Below are 15,354 nucleotides of genomic sequence, written 5' to 3'. Positions count from 1 at the left end.
AAATCCTTGACTTTATCTAAACACTCCTCGGCAACAACTGCAAACATCAGTGTTATCAAGGTTCTTTGCATACTGATCTCAAAACATAGCACTGTACCAGCTACTAGGAAGACAGTTAACTCTATCCAAGCTGAAACCAGGACACTTTTAACCACTTAACCTTCCGTGACAAATACCCCAAGAGCTCAAGAAGAAAGAGCAGAAAGACAGGAGACAGGTGAAAGCCTAGAGCGCCAGCTAGACGGAATGAAAGACCCTCTTCCTTCTCTAAAGCTTCAGCAAGGCTTCCTTCACCTGCTTGTCTTGGAGTCTTGGGTCGATCCCGGAGAAGAGAGCTTCCTGCAAAAGAAAAGAATCATCTAGGGTAGCCTCATTGGTCAAGTCTGGGGCTGCTACCTGGGATCTCCGGTCCTTATAAGAAAAGGCCAAAAGACGCTAGGAGACGTCTGGAAGGAATCACAGGGGATCCCGGAGGGCACAGGTTCCTCCAAAAAAGAAAAAAACCTCAACGGTAGCTTCCTAGGAGGAGTCTGGGGCTTCAACCTGACCCCTTAGTAGGTAAAGCAGAGGACAGAAGACTGTGGGAGATGCCTGGGAGGAGTCTCAGGTGCCTGTCGGAGTTGAGAGATTTCTCTACAGGAGAACAAAAATGTCTCGAGCTACTTACTTGGAGGAGTCTGGGGCAGGTAGATGGGATCTCCGGTCCCGAACGCAGAGGTCAAAACATTATGGGATGATGCCTGGGAGGAGTCTTGGGTCGATCCCGGAGAAGAGAGCTTCCTGCAAAAGAGAAGAATCATCTAGGGTAGCCTCATTAGTCAAGTCTGGGGCTGCTACCTGGGATCTCCGGTCCTTATAAGAAAAGGCCAAAAGACGCTAGGAGACGTCTGGAAGGAATCACAGGGGATCCCAGAGGGCAGAGGCTCCTCGAAAACAAGAAAAAACGTCAACGGTAGCTTCCTTGGAGGAGTCTGGGGCTTCTACCTGACCCCTTAGGTAGGTAAAGCAGAGGACAGAAGACTGTGGGAGATGCCTGGGAGGAGTCTCAGGTGCCTGTCGGAGTTGAGAGATTTCTCTACAGGAGAACAAAAATGTCTTGAGCTACTTACTTGGAGGAGTCTGGGGCAGGTAGATGGGATCTCCGGTCCCGAACGCAGAGGTCAAAACGTTCTGGGATGACGCCTGGGAGGAGTCTTGGGTCGATCCCGGAGAAGAGAGCTTCCTGCAAAAGAGAAGAATCATCTAGGGTAGCCTCGTTAGTCAAGTCTGGGGCTGCTACCTGGGATCTCCGGTCCTTATAAGAAAAGGCCAAAAGACGCTAGGAGACGTCTGGATGGAATCACAGGGGATCCCGGAGGGCACAGGTTCCTCCAAAAAAGAAAAAAACCTCAACGGTAGCTTCCTAGGAGGAGTCTGGGGCTTCAACCTGACCCCTTAGTAGGTAAAGCAGAGGACAGAAGACTGTGGGAGATGCCTGGGAGGAGTCTCAGGTGCCTGTCGGAGTTGAGAGATTTCTCTACAGGAGAACAAAAATGTCTCGAGCTACTTACTTGGAGGAGTCTGGGGCAGGTAGATGGGATCTCCGGTCCCGAACGCAGAGGTCAAAACGTTCTGGGATGACGCCTGGGAGGAGTCTTGGGTCGATCCCGGAGAAGAGAGCTTCCTGCAAAAGAAAAGAATCATCTAGGGTAGCCTCATTAGACAAGTCTGGGGCTGCTATCTGTGATCTCCGGTCCTTATAAGAAAAGGCCAAAAGACGCTAGGAGACGTCTGGAAGGAATCACAGGGGATCCTGGACGGCAGAGGTTCCTCCAAAAAAGAAAAAAACCTCAACGGTAGCTTCCTTGGAGGAGTCTGGGGCTTCTACCTGACCCCTTAGGTAGTTAAAGCAGAGGATAGAAGACTGTGGGAGATGCCTGGGAGGAGTCTCAGATGCCTGTCGGAGTTGAGAGATTTCTCTACAGGAGAAGAAAAATGTCTTGAGCTACTTACTTGGAGGAGTCTGGAGCAGGTAGCTGGGATCTCCGGTCCCGAACGCAGAGGTCAAAACGTTCTGGGATGACGCCTGGGAGGAGTCTTGGGTCGATCCCGGAGAAGAGAGCTTCCTGCAAAAGAAAAGAATCATCTAGGGTAGCCTCATTAGACAAGTCTGGGGCTGCTATCTGTGATCTCCGGTCCTTATAAGAAAAGGCCAAAAGACGCTAGGAGACGTCTGGAAGGAATCACAGGGGATCCTGGACGGCAGAGGTTCCTCCAAAAAAGAAAAAAACCTCAACGGTAGCTTCCTTGGAGGAGTCTGGGGCTTCTACCTGACCCCTTAGGTAGTTAAAGCAGAGGATAGAAGACTGTGGGAGATGCCTGGGAGGAGTCTCAGATGCCTGTCGGAGTTGAGAGATTTCTCTACAGGAGAAGAAAAATGTCTTGAGCTACTTACTTGGAGGAGTCTGGAGCAGGTAGCTGGGATCTCCGGTCCCGAACGCAGAGGTCAAAACATTCTGGGATGACGCCTGGGAGGAGTCTTGGGTCGATCCCGGAGAAGAGAGCTTCCTGCAAAAGAGAAGAATCATCTAGGGTAGCATCATTAGACAAGTCTGGGGCTGCTACCTGGGATCTCCGGCCCTTATAAGAAAAGGCCAAAAGACGCTAGGAGACGTCTGCAAGGAATCACAGGGAATCCCGGAGGACAGAGGTTCCCGTGTCCCCAGCGCTGCGATAAACAAAGTGCCTGCTTCTTAACTTCACGTTGGCGTTAAGGAGTTTTATTCTGGATTTCGGTAACGGTTTTGGCGACCCAAATGGGACCTTGCGAGTGAGACTGGACGAGATGTCGTGTCGATCGAGCTCCGGCCGGCACCGAGGTATTCTCGGGGAGAACCGTCACCCTCGACACGCAAAGCTCCTCGCAGCGCTCCCTGGAAAAAAGCTAAGGCGCTGCTTCTTTGGAATTTGTTTGGAAAGCCTGCCCGTGAGGCGCGGCGAAAGCTTCCCAGGGTTGGGGCTTGGAGGGTAGCCGTCTGCAGTGGAAGCCTAGGCGTCTGCCCGTAAGTCATAAGCGAAAGCTATTGCTGGGTTGGACTTTGTGTATTATTTGGGACAGCTGTCGTTTGCATTTGTTTGGTATTTGGTATTTGAATGTATATAAGTATAATGGCATTAGCAAAATTGTTTAAGAATAAGAGTGCAGGAAATAGAACTGCTGATGAAAAGTTACCAGAAACATCACCGCTGGGATGTTTATTGGCACGTTGGGGTGAACTGCAGGAAAAATGGTAAACAAACAGAACTTTGAGTTACAATACTATATTGCAATTACTGTTGTTTTGTAGGAGAGAGAGTAAATGGAATAAAGTGCCATATGTAGATTTGTTCTTTTTAAGTGAACGTATCGGACGGGGACCGGAGGGGAGTCTCCCAGCAGAACCTCTGGTTACAGCTAAACTGGGAGAACAGAAAATTGAATTTGAGTTGACACTAGAGTCACCTTTTCAGTTTTAAATACCTCAGAGGGAGAGTTAAGTTTTGAAGAAATTGGTGGTGTTGGTGCAACAAGCGAACGAGAAACTAGACCCTTCTTTAAATCTTTAACAATGAAATTAGGAAAGCAATGGGTCACTCGGCAGTTTTTGTATGTGCCAAATTCTCCTAAACTCCTGTTAAGGAGAGGTCTATTTGAGAACTTAGAGGCAGAAATTAAATTTAAAAATGGAGAGCTTAAAATTTTAATTCCAGAAACTAAACGTATCGAAGCAGCGGCTTTGTTGTTAACAGGATGTTTACCGAAAGCAGAAGATTATACCGGTCCAAGTGTAATGCTGTCATTCCAGTCGTCTGGACTGGGAAGTTCCCGGTAAATCCAAAAAGCAGAACCTGTGAGAGTTGATTTAAAGCCAGGATCGAATCCGGTAAGAATGAAACAATACCCCCTAAAACCGGAAAGTCGGAAAGAGTTAGTAATGGTAATACAAAAATTTTTAAGATACAAATTGTTAATAGAATGTGAATCCAGATATAACACCCCGATCTTGCCTTTTAAAAGGCTGATGAAAAAGATGATAGATTAGTTCAAGACCTCCTCAGAGCAATAAATCAAATAGTACAAGGTATTCATCCGGTCGTAGCAAATCCTTATACTTTGTTAACAACCCTAACGGAGAAATGAGAATGGTTCACAGTGTTGGACCGAAAAGATGCCTTTTTCTGTATTCCCTTGGATCCCAATAGTCAAGAGGTTTTTGCTTTGGAATGGGAAAATCCTGAGACTGGGAGAAAAACACGATATACGTGGACAGTCTTGCCTCAAGGCTTTAAGAATAGTCTTACCATTTTTGGAAATCAATTGGCACGAGAATTAGAGATTTGGAAGAAAGAAAATAATCAAGAAATCTTGCTGAAATATATGGACGATCTGTTAATGGTAGCTGAGACGGAAGAACAATGCACAAAGTCAACTCTTAACTTTTTGAACTTTTTGGGAATCAGTAGATATCGAGTGTCAAAAGAAAAAAACCCAAATAACCCAGAAAGAAGAAACTTAAATTTGAGTTTTAAAATCCTAAAAGGACAGAGACAATTGGGAACTGAGAGAAAAGAGGCAATGTGTCGTCTCCCTGAACCTAAGACTAAAAAAATGAATGACAAGCATTTCTGGGAATGGTCGAGTGGTGTCACCTGTAGATTATAAATTGTGGCTTGCTGGCCTGACCTTTATAGGAGCAGCTCAAAACCTCAAACGACGGATTGGACCGATGCCGAGAAAGCTACCTTCCAAGAATTGAAACAGGCTGTAATAGGGGTGCCAGCCCTAGCGTCTGCCAGATCTCACAAGAGACACTTGAACTTTCTGCTCGTGAAAGAAGAGGTAGAGCTCTGGGTATCCTGGCCCAATATTTAGGGCCAAGTGGGCGAGCTGTGGCCTACTTCTCGAAGCGATTGGATAACGTGAGTCTGGGATGCTCTAGTCGTCCGAGAGCCGTCGCTGCAACTGTGCTACTGATCCAGGAAGCTCGTAAGTTCGCCTGAGGAGAAAGGATTACTGTACGTTTCCCATATGATAACTGTTGTGCTAAAACGGAAAGGGGGGCACTGGTTATCCCCTAGCAGAATGCTGAAATACCAAGTGGTGTTGTTGCTGGAACAAGATGATGTTTACCTAAAAACTACTACCGCCGTTAACCCTGTTGCGTTTTCAACAACTGACCGAGTTAAAGGAGAACTGGAACGTGACTGCTTGCAGGCAATCGAAAGAGTTTACTCCAGCTGACTGGATCTCTGAGATGTGCCACTAGAAGAAACAGATTGGGAACTATATGCCGACGGAAGCGGTTCCATCTGTGAAGGAAAACGTTTTATCGAGATAGACAATAACTACTGAGGAGGTACTTGCGTTGCCAACTTTGCCTTCGATGATCTCTGCCCAAAAGGCTGAATTGATAGCTCTTACTTGAGCTCTGGAACTAAGTCAAGGAAAGCGAGTCAACACTTGGACAGACTCAAAGTATGCTTTTGGAGTGGTACGTGCGCATGGAGCGATACGGGGAGAAAGAGGACTGTTATCTGCACCAGGAACCGCCGTTCAGCACGCAGAACAAATACTGAAATTGTTAGAAAGCATTCAAAAACCAACAGCAGTCACGATGATGCACTGTAAAGCACATCCGTTAGGTAAGACCGGTCCTAACGCAGGTAACCGACTGGCTGATAAAGCTGCTGAAGAGGCTGCAGAAAAAGGCATCCTAGCACTAGTTCCAGAGAAAGGTATAAAATTGCCTAAAGAAACTCCAAATTATAATGAAAAAGATGAAGAATTAATTATTAGATTGCAGGCTAACAAAATGAAACAGGATAGGCTGTAACACCGACAGGTCGAATAATAGTCCCACCCACAATAATAAGAGAAAATGCCCCATTGAACATCACAGAGTATACTGGGAAACAGAAAGCGAAATATGACAAAGATTGTTTAAACAATTATAAGTGGATGTGAAATGTATATGTAAAATTATCCCCGAACCAGTAATAAGATCATCTTTGGGATTATTAAATAAGGAAATTTTTTAGAAGAATATTAGCAAATTGATTTTATAGAATTGCCTTGAAAATAAGGATATGTCCTAGTTTTAGTTGATATCTTTACTGGGTGGCCCAAGGCTTTCCCTTGTCGCACCAACAAAGCAAGGGAAGTAGTCAAAGTCTTGCTCAAAGAGATAATACCAAAATATGGGGTGCCTGTAAGAATGTCATCTGACAATGGCCCTCATTTTATAGCAAAGATTATGAGACAAGTTGAGCCAAGTATTATCTATGGATTGAGACTATCACACCCCACATAGACCACAAGCAAGTGTGTGGGCAGAGAGAGAGAGAGAGAATGAACTATATCCTTAAGCAACTGTCGAGTAAAATTTGTCAGGAAACCTCACTCCTCACATGGGTTAAAGCGTTACCCGTGGCTCTATTAAGAATCGGAGTATAGCCAGAAGAGAAAGAAAAGCCAAGTCTTTAGGAAATGTTGTATGAAAGACCATATCAAGAGTCCTGTGTTCTGAGTATCTTGAGTGCCTTTGGAGATATGTTTTTAAAAGGTGTTATGATTTCTTTAAGCAATTCTTTTCAAGAACTTTGTCAGTATGTCTCCACAGCTGGACCCTTAGAACTGGACGTAGCAGCGCATCCCTTCCGACCAGGAGACTGAATATATATAAAATCACCGAGAAGTGGAAAGGACCGTATCGAGTCATTTTAACAACACTTGTAGCAGTAAAGGTCTGGGAGAAGAACCTTGGCTTCATTATTCGAGAATAAAGAAAGCACCCAACAAGAAACTGGAAGTCTAAAGAAACTGTCCCTTTAAAACGGAAAATCTATAAGTAAGTTTCACGTTATCTATTTGGGAAAACAGTTGTGTAAAGTTTATAATGTTGGGGTTGCTATTAGGAATATTGTCGAGGGCAATAATCTTTTTGTGTGTTTAGAGGGTGTATGTGTTTTTTTTGAGGGGTTCTAAACATGAGATAAACAAAATGGAACAATTATTGTTTGAACTATTCATCTTGATATTAACCGGTTTTGTAATTTGAATTAAAAAAAATAATCTAGTTTTGTAACTGATTCAAAGTTTTGTAAAGACACAGAATTTAACCTCGGTAACAGCCTGCCTTTCCGATTCCAAAGTCAGATGAAAATCTAGTTCCGTGGAGAATACTGACATTGAATTTAACCAAAACTTGAGAAAAGAGGTAGAACAACGAGAATCATTTTAGCAGATTAAATTGGATGGATTTAAAAGGCAATTATTTTTTTTAAATTTGAAAGAAGGAATTATAGCGTTGTGAATTATAACGTTACCAAACCATCCACCTCACGGACAAAAGAATTAATTTACTCGCCCTTCGGGAGAAACTTGTACAAGCACCCCTCGGGGCTGTCAGCTGCCAAAACCGTAGAGACAAGTGCAAAAAGGAACTTGGGATCATGTTTAAAATATAAAACGATGTTTAGAACTTACTGGAGTTCCAGGATCCTTGTTAGAGCCACCCAGAGTCGGGACCATCTGTGGAAATTTAGACCGGTTTAGACAACCAGAGAAACATCACACATCCTAAACAGAGCTGTATGAAAGTTTGTACTTGCAGCTAGCTCCTCTGACCCCAAACTCCCAAGACCTTCTCTAGTAGCTAAAGCTCTAAGATGGGGGTGTATTTGTAGAAAGGATAATAATACTTCACATGATCTTTGGTCCCCTCTTAATAACGGGAAAAATTTAGCTTGGAGTTGACGGCATTAAAGGACAGGTGAAAAGTTCAGGCTTAACTGCTTGGGTGACTAGTGATGCTATATGACCCACTCACCTCTTCATGAAGGAGAAAAGCAAATCGTGGTCTTGAGACTTAATAACTCTATCCTCTCTCTGGAAGAAATCTCCCTTGTGGCCTCGCTCGCGGGTGGACCTGGGGAAATTGAAAAGATGATACCTGGCAATCGCCAAGTCTTAGAACTAAAATAAGATGGGTATTAAAATCTGTATTTTGACCCCAGTTAACACCTCTTCCACATCAGATGACTCTTGACATCTGTCACTCAGTCAAGGCAGTGCCTGCTGCTTCACTTCACCTTGGTGGTGAGGGGTTTGGTTGCGGGTTTCGGTACCACAGCTGCGGGCCGGGGCTGGAGGAGCCGCAGGTGCGGGCAGTGAGAGGCTGATGGCGACGCCCCCTCCCTGGCAAGGGGAGGGGCTGCCGGGGGAGGGGCTGCCGGGGGAGGGGCTGCCGGGGGAGGGGCTGCCGGGGGAGGGGCTGCCGGGGGAGGGGCCGCCGGGAGCCCAGGCAGGAGCGGAGCTGAGCAGTGACCGGGCTGCGGCTGCCCCGAGGGAGAAGGTGAGCGGGGCCGGGCGCCCCTCGGAGCGCGAACGTCGGAGGCGGGGGTGGCCCGGGGGAGGTGGGGGTGCCCCGGGGGAGGTGGGGGTGCCGAGGCCGAGGGGGAGCCCTGGGGGCTCACAGGGCGGCTGAGAGAACGTGCGCGCGGGGGTGGGGGGCGGGGCGCTGACAGGGCGGCTGAGAGAACGGGCGCGCGGGGGTGGGGGGGGGCGCTGACAGGGTGGCTGAGAGAACGGGCGCGCGGGGGTGGGGGGGGCGCTGACAGGGCGGCTGAGAGAACGGGCGCGCGGGGGGGGGGCGCTGACAGGGCGGCTGAGAGAACGGGCGCGCGGGGGTGGGGGCTCACCGGGCCCCGTGGCGGGGCTGCGTAGTCGGCCGGCGGGTCCCGGGGAAAGCCCCGAGGAGGACGGCGGGGTCCGTGTTGCACGCACGGAGCGGCAGCGGGGCCGCGCCGTGCCGGAGCTACCCGGAGCGGCGCTGGGGGCTCGGCGGGAACTGCCGCTGCGCCGGCGTGGGGAGGTGGGGGGGAACGGAAGCGGCGTCCCCTCGGCGTCAGGCAGCAGGGCAGGCTGCCTCCCGGGGCATGCCGGGAGCTGTAGTTTTCGCGGACTCAGCGGCCGGGCAGCAGCGTGGCTCTCGGGCGCGGCGTAGTCCTCGCGGCCCCCGGAGTCCGACCAGGTCAGACTCGGGAGCGTTGCCGGTTTCGCGTGGTTTTCCGCGGGCTTCCCGCTGCGCCCGCTCCCCGACCAGCCGTGCGGACGCGCCTCCCGGGCGCATGCGCCGTGCTTCGCGTTGGGGCAGCCCGGCGTTCGCTCGCCGGCGCAGGCGCCGTCCCCGTCCCCGGAGGTTTGTGATCTTGGGAAGCCCATGTCCTGGATAGCTGGGGTTGTGCCTTGCAAGCTTGTGACTCCCACCAAGTTCCCAACAAATTCAAACGTAGAAATTGTGCATCAGCCCTCCTCGCCCCCTCCGAGCTGGTCTGTTCTCTGTGGTCACCATTAGTAGCCTCGGTTTCCCACCTGTGGTTCTCCACAAACCCCGAGCCTCGCAGCTCCATGCTGAAGGGAGTGGGGAGCTACACACGGAGAAGGCAGAGGCCCGAGTTTGTCTTTTGGGGATGAGAAGTGGGGAGGAACTGCCATAAATGGGACGCATCCCTGCTTGAGGCATGGCTGTTTCAGCTGTGCACATGGAAAATCCTCAGATACGTTGCATCTAGCCCTCCTTTCCATTGACCCCAGGAGAACTGGCCTCCTGTGTCCCCCAAGTTTATTTACTTCATGCTGCAGTGAAGTGGCTATTTTTCTTCTTTTCTCTGAGGATTTTGTGGATCTGGGCGTGGGAAGGACTGCCTTAATGCTGGCTTTCTCAGCCTACTTCTGGGAAGCCAGGCATATCTGCAGATTAGAGCCGGGGGAGTGGCCCAGACGCCTTTTATTCCTCGGAGGGCAGTGGATTTGGGGAGTTAGAGCAAGGCATGCCTGGATGTTGGTCTCCCTGAGGGGGAGGGGGTTTACAGCCAGATGACTGAAGAGCCTCCCCCAATCACTCCTGGGGAAAGGGTTGGGGGGTGGCTTTTAATGTACCCACGGTATCGATGTGGCAGGTGAGCATACACCCCCCTCTTGGCTGGGGGATCTTATGTGGATGCCTGCTGAGCCAGGGCTGGAAGCCCCTCTGCACACCCTGGAGGAGCTGGGTGCAGACTGGGGACGTGAGGGCAGTCGTGACATGGACACGGAGCGGCAGAGAGTCCTGCTCTTTCAGCAGTTAACGGTGCTACCGCGTGGTCAAAATCTCAAGTGCACCCGTCCAACTGTGCATTCTCTTTCCTGGGGTTTGTTTGTGGGACAAATAAACTGCCCAGCACTAGATGAGAAGGTTGTCTGCACTCCACCTCAAATCAGGTGCGTCACCTCTCCGTCGGGAAAGAAGTATGGGGCTGGGCATAAAAGGAACAGTAACTCCAACGTCGGGATTCTTTTTGGCTCTGGGCACAGAGCAGGTAACCACAGCGATACAGAGAGGGAAGGAGGTGCTGATGGGTTTGTACCTTGGACTTACACTGTAGAGGATGATCTGTTCAGGACATCCATGTCATAGAGTAGCTATTGCATGATTTATACTCGTAATCAGGTTCCTACTTGATAGCCTTAACTTTGCGTGGATTGCGTGTTGAACTTTGCAGTAGTTTGTTTGTTTTTACATTTCCTTAAGGTCTAGGCAAAGGTTTAGAAAGTTAGCAGACTTAAGGATAAGTATTTATTACTTTGTCCTGCCACGTTGCCATTTGAAACCCGTTCTGAGTGTTGGTGGTATTCAAGAAATTGGCCGAGATTTAGGGAGTGAATCTGTATCTTTAGGTGTACTGAGCAGAAAAGTACAATGGATCTTTTTAGTTGCCAGATAGCTTTCTTTATCCAGGCGGTCAATTTGTCAAGATCAGGCTGCAGTGTCCAGGGGGCCGGGGAGGGAAGGTTGGTGTTCAAGCTTCTCATTCCTATCAGCGGTGACTCCGCTTGCACCACTAAGTGGTGCTGTGTACATACGCTTAATTAAATCGGGAGCTGCCTGTGCCTGCCTGCTTGTGCAGTTCGGAGTGGTCATTTTAGAGAAGATGTTCTTTTGGCTGCATTTGTTCTCCTGTGATACAAAAACTTGACAGCTGTTGGGGGCAACTACTACTTTAGGAGGATTTCTATAAAGTAAGAAATTGCTGGTTTTATTTTGTCATGATGGGCAAAACAATAACTGATTCAAAATCACGTCCACTGCAGCTTATGCTTCCGTAACACACCACTCAACTGATTTCTATGCGTAAATGTCTTCGGAGAGGAATCACAGGTGCCTGCTGTGACTGTAGGGACAAGCAGTATGGGCTCACAGGAACAGAACATGCTTTGCCTTCCCATCACCAGAAGAAAGAGAGAAAGAAAGAAAGAGGTGAAGAAGGGTGCTCAGGAGCAAGAGGCTGCAAGGAAGTTGCTGTACATGATCCTTTTGCCTTGCTTTATCTGACAGAAAAGCTGCCTTCTGCTAGTTGGGTCTTGGCTTGAAAGACAAGGGGAGAGAGACTCCCGCCCCTCTCCCAGGGAGGGTGCTACTTTTGACTGGCTTGTTCTGACTATGTGATCTGCAATTACAATATTTAGGTTGCGTGCTGACAGTCTATACCACTGACTCCCTGAATGGTTTTTCATTTCTGTCCCTGCTTCCTTCTCCAGCTTTTTTCAATATATCAATTTAAAAAAAGAAAAAAAATAATAAAAATTTAACCTTACATGAACATCATGTGTTGGCTTTGGCCCCAAACACTTTATTTCCTAGAAATAAGTTGAGTCTTTTCATCAGAATACGTAAAAGATTTCTAGCCACTGTAGTACTATTGTATTGTTTGTTTTTTTAAATAAGATTCTGTCCAGGTTCCAGCATGTGCACTAAATTTCTACTGCAGTAGAAGAGAGTCTTAAGCTGAAGAGAGATTTCATGGTTGGGAGAGAAAAAGAGCAGATCTTGACTCAAAAGTAACTTTTCCAAGGGAAAGGTAAACTCTTTTGTTTCTTTGGGGATTTTTATTCTGATAGCACAAGCATCTTGTTCTCTCAGGATTTTGTAATCTCTGGGAAAAAAACCCTTGGTGTTGTGTCACTTTCCTCCTTCCCTGGTTGTGTTTTTTTCACTCCTTTCAGAGGAAGTGCTAATACTGTTATAATTTAGGAAGACATTTTTAACTTTTGACTCGGAGGTCTGCAGACATCACTGTAAAGACAGTTTCTGTGCATCCAAATGCTGTTAATCCCTTCAAATACTAAATGAAAGATGTGTAACTTGGAGCTGAGATGTCAGATTATTCCAGATGGGTCTGGTTTACTTTGCATTCAGTGTTCCTGTAGCCTGTTGCTTTGGAAGGTACAGGTAATAAGCTTTTCAATTGAATAAATGAGCAGTAGTGGTTTTTTGTTTTCCTCCCCTAGAAATGTAGTGCTTGATCAGACTGCACTGACCTGTAGAAGTTGTGGGCACTGTGGTGTTCTCCAGAATGCTACTTGGGCTGCCACTACAAGTAGGTCATTTAAAATAGTAACCTTAGACCTTAAAAACACATAAAAACTTCACGATGCTTAAAGTATAGAGCAGAGTAGTCACCAGGTTAAAATAACTTCATGCTTATGACATGCACAGCAATGGTTCCTTTCAGGTTTTTTGGTGTTGGTTTTTTTTTTTTTTTTTTCCTTCTTCTTTAAGATGGCACTGGTTGCAGTGATCTTCAGTTTTACGACACAGCTAACTGTCTTAGTATGGATATGGTTCCTTTCTGCCTACTATTTCCGTTTACTGGCAGACATAGTTAAGATAGCTCTTTGGAGTTGTGGAGTGCGCGTGTGTGTATAGATATATATGTGTGTGTGTGTGTGAATGTGTATGAAAATAAGAAGACGTAAAGTCCCCTCCCCACATCATTAGTTTTTGCTGACCTGTATTTCAGTGTTACCAAGATTTTAAAGTGACCCAAGTATTGCTGTTGCAAATGTTTCCATGTTTGTCTAACTATTGTGATGACATAAATAAAAAGAAAAAAATCAAAACACTAAATGTTTTATTACTTGCCCTATAACTATATAGGTGTTCCCTGTCTAATATCGATTTCTTTTTTCAGGATTCACTGTATTTATTTTTTTTTTTACCCTATGAAACGGAAAGAGATTTCTGGCTTACTGTTGGCTTTTGATAGACGTTTTATCCTTGGGGAATTGCCCACCAATTACTTCATAGAGTTTGGAATTTAACTGAAGGACATTTTGCATGCCCGTGTTCAAATAGCGATGCTAACAGGCCACCATACGGTTCATGTTGATAGCTTTATGGATACTTAAAGGTAGGCAATAGTCTTATTTTTTAATAATGCTTAACCTTTTTCTCTTTGGCAAGAACAAGCAAGTCTGCCTGGTTTTGTAGGACTTGCAGCTTTTCCTTAACATCAGACTTTAAAAAGGGGAGAACCAGTAGTATCAGGTATGCAGTTAGGATGGTGATTTTTAAAATACTAAGCTGCGTAACAGTCTCGGGAAGAACATGTGTGACTGGGCGTGAGAGTCTGTGGTACAGCATTACTAACCTTTGCTGAAAAAAGTTTTGAAGAATGAAGCATTTGCTTTATGAACGGTACTTGAGGACGAATTCTGATGCTGCTAAAGTTTATTGAAAAATAGGCACTGATTTCAGTGATGATGCAGGTGTGGTTTCTGTTCATGCCTTAAATCTGAAAAGAAGAGAAGAGAAACCTCCATTTGAAGGAGGATTTTGTATGAAGGGTAATCAAACCAGTAACCTGCTTTAAGAACGACTTTAAAATATTTGGAGCATCGGTTAAAGGCAAATAAGTAAGGTTTATCATATCCTCCTACCTAAGCTGTGACTATTGAATACAGTCAGCAGTCCACCTCAGAACTTGTTGGTGTGCAACTGCAACGTGTTAAGTTGTAAGGCTTCACAGCCACGAGCTGATGGGCCACAGTTCTCTCCGAGCATGAAGCGCTGTAAGTTTTAGTTTCTTGCACAGCAGTGACTCTTTTCAACATTAGTAACTATACAACAGGGTAAAAGGGAAAGGCAAATTTAGTGAATAATAATGTGTCGTTATCAGAGTAGCTGTTTGCATTTCACCGTGATGCAGATGCTTTTTATAGCAGTTGTGTTGGCACATGTCTTATAATTCGGTTAATAATCTCCTGAACTCATGTAAACTTTTGGCTTCAACTGCATCACTGACAATATGTTTCACAATAGAATAATTATTTCCCTTATAAAAAAAAGGGGGGGGGGGGGGAGGGAATAGGAAGAAGGGGTGGAGGAAGTGGGTATAAAAAAATCTGTTGTCTGCCAGTGCTGTGGGCTGCTCACTCATTTTTCTGTAGAACTCCTGGGTTTTCTTTTTTTGTTGTTGTTTTTCTACCTTAGCCTATTAGCCTATCCTCTGCACCTTTGGTCATTTCCTGAAGTTTGTCTGTAGTTTCCTACATGAGTAGGTAAATGTATCTATTTTACTTTACAGAGCTTTGATAGTTTTTTTAAATTGTACAAGTAATTTAAATCTTGGAACAAATGTCTTTGCTTATTGATTTTTGTGAGTAGCTGCAAAAATCTTATGTATTAGTTGCCCCTTTTAAAATTAAAATAAAAATGAATGCTATGCAAGAAATAGGTTGCAAGTAACTGTTAGGGTCTTACTACTGCTCGCTGTTGAGAGATCGTGGGAAGTGCAGAGAATTTGTGTTAAAAGTTACGGGCATTTTTCAAGATAGTTTTCCAGGTCTGAGGCGTGCTGAAATATCTTTTTCCTATGATAGTGTGTTTAGTTTCGTTGACTTCAGCGGAACACACAGAATACATTGACTTAAACTAGCTGAGAATCTGATGATAAGGTTTTATACTCTACCTAACATAGTGTTGTGATGACCTGTCCCCTGAACTCAAAATTATGTTTGATGATCGTAACAGGAGGCCGGATCTTTGATCTGGAAATTATGCTGATAGCGACATTACAGAATCCAGGCTTGTAACTTCACTGGTTTCTTGCAGCCCCTCAAGTTCATGAAGGACAATAAAGACCCATTCTCTTTTGTTCTTGTGCTATAATCAGTGATGGAAGTATGACATTGTCAGTTGTAAGAAGTGGCTTAACTGCTGTTGGAGTCTGCTTTTATGCCTGGAAAACCTGTTGATTTGCATGGGTTTGCACAGCTTGTGCTAATGATATGGCTGGAATGAGACAGGGTCTTGTGTAGTCTGTAAGGGCTGTATATGGTCCTGGTTTATAGCTGGGTGGGAGGGATTGGTTCAAGTTACTTCTGATTTGCCCTATTTAATATCTTAAATAGGAGTGAACAGGGTGATTGGAACAGTTTCATTTTTACAAGAGGAAATTTATAAATCGGTTTTTATCCTGTGTTAGAATTAAGATGTGTATTTACTGGAGACAAGG

At 46.0% G+C, this 15,354-nt stretch overlaps 2 protein-coding genes across 9 annotated transcripts in view; both read left to right on the top strand.

Annotated features, from left to right (window-relative positions):
• The window catches only part of LOC126037370 (electroneutral sodium bicarbonate exchanger 1-like), a 265,741-nt gene that overhangs the window by 106,991 nt on the left and 143,396 nt on the right, over positions 1 to 15,354 (top strand). For 2 of the 8 annotated variants that reach the window (XR_007505656.1, XR_007505651.1), the window contains exon 1: positions 8,329 to 8,372. The exons of the other annotated variants lie outside the window; for them this stretch is intronic. The gene's annotated coding sequence lies outside the window, so the exon portion shown is untranslated. Of the gene's footprint in view, positions 1 to 8,328; positions 8,373 to 15,354 lie in introns of those variants that run through there. 8 annotated transcript variants of the gene reach the window in all.
• The window catches only part of LOC126037369 (electroneutral sodium bicarbonate exchanger 1-like), a 230,242-nt gene that overhangs the window by 179,493 nt on the left and 35,395 nt on the right, over positions 1 to 15,354 (top strand). The gene's annotated exons all lie outside the window — the stretch shown is intronic.

The sequence above is a fragment of the Accipiter gentilis genome, unplaced genomic scaffold, assembly GCF_929443795.1.
Source record: "Accipiter gentilis unplaced genomic scaffold, bAccGen1.1, whole genome shotgun sequence".
NCBI classification, from domain to species: domain Eukaryota; kingdom Metazoa; phylum Chordata; class Aves; order Accipitriformes; family Accipitridae; genus Astur; species Astur gentilis.
This window is presented reverse-complemented; position numbering and strand designations above follow the sequence as displayed.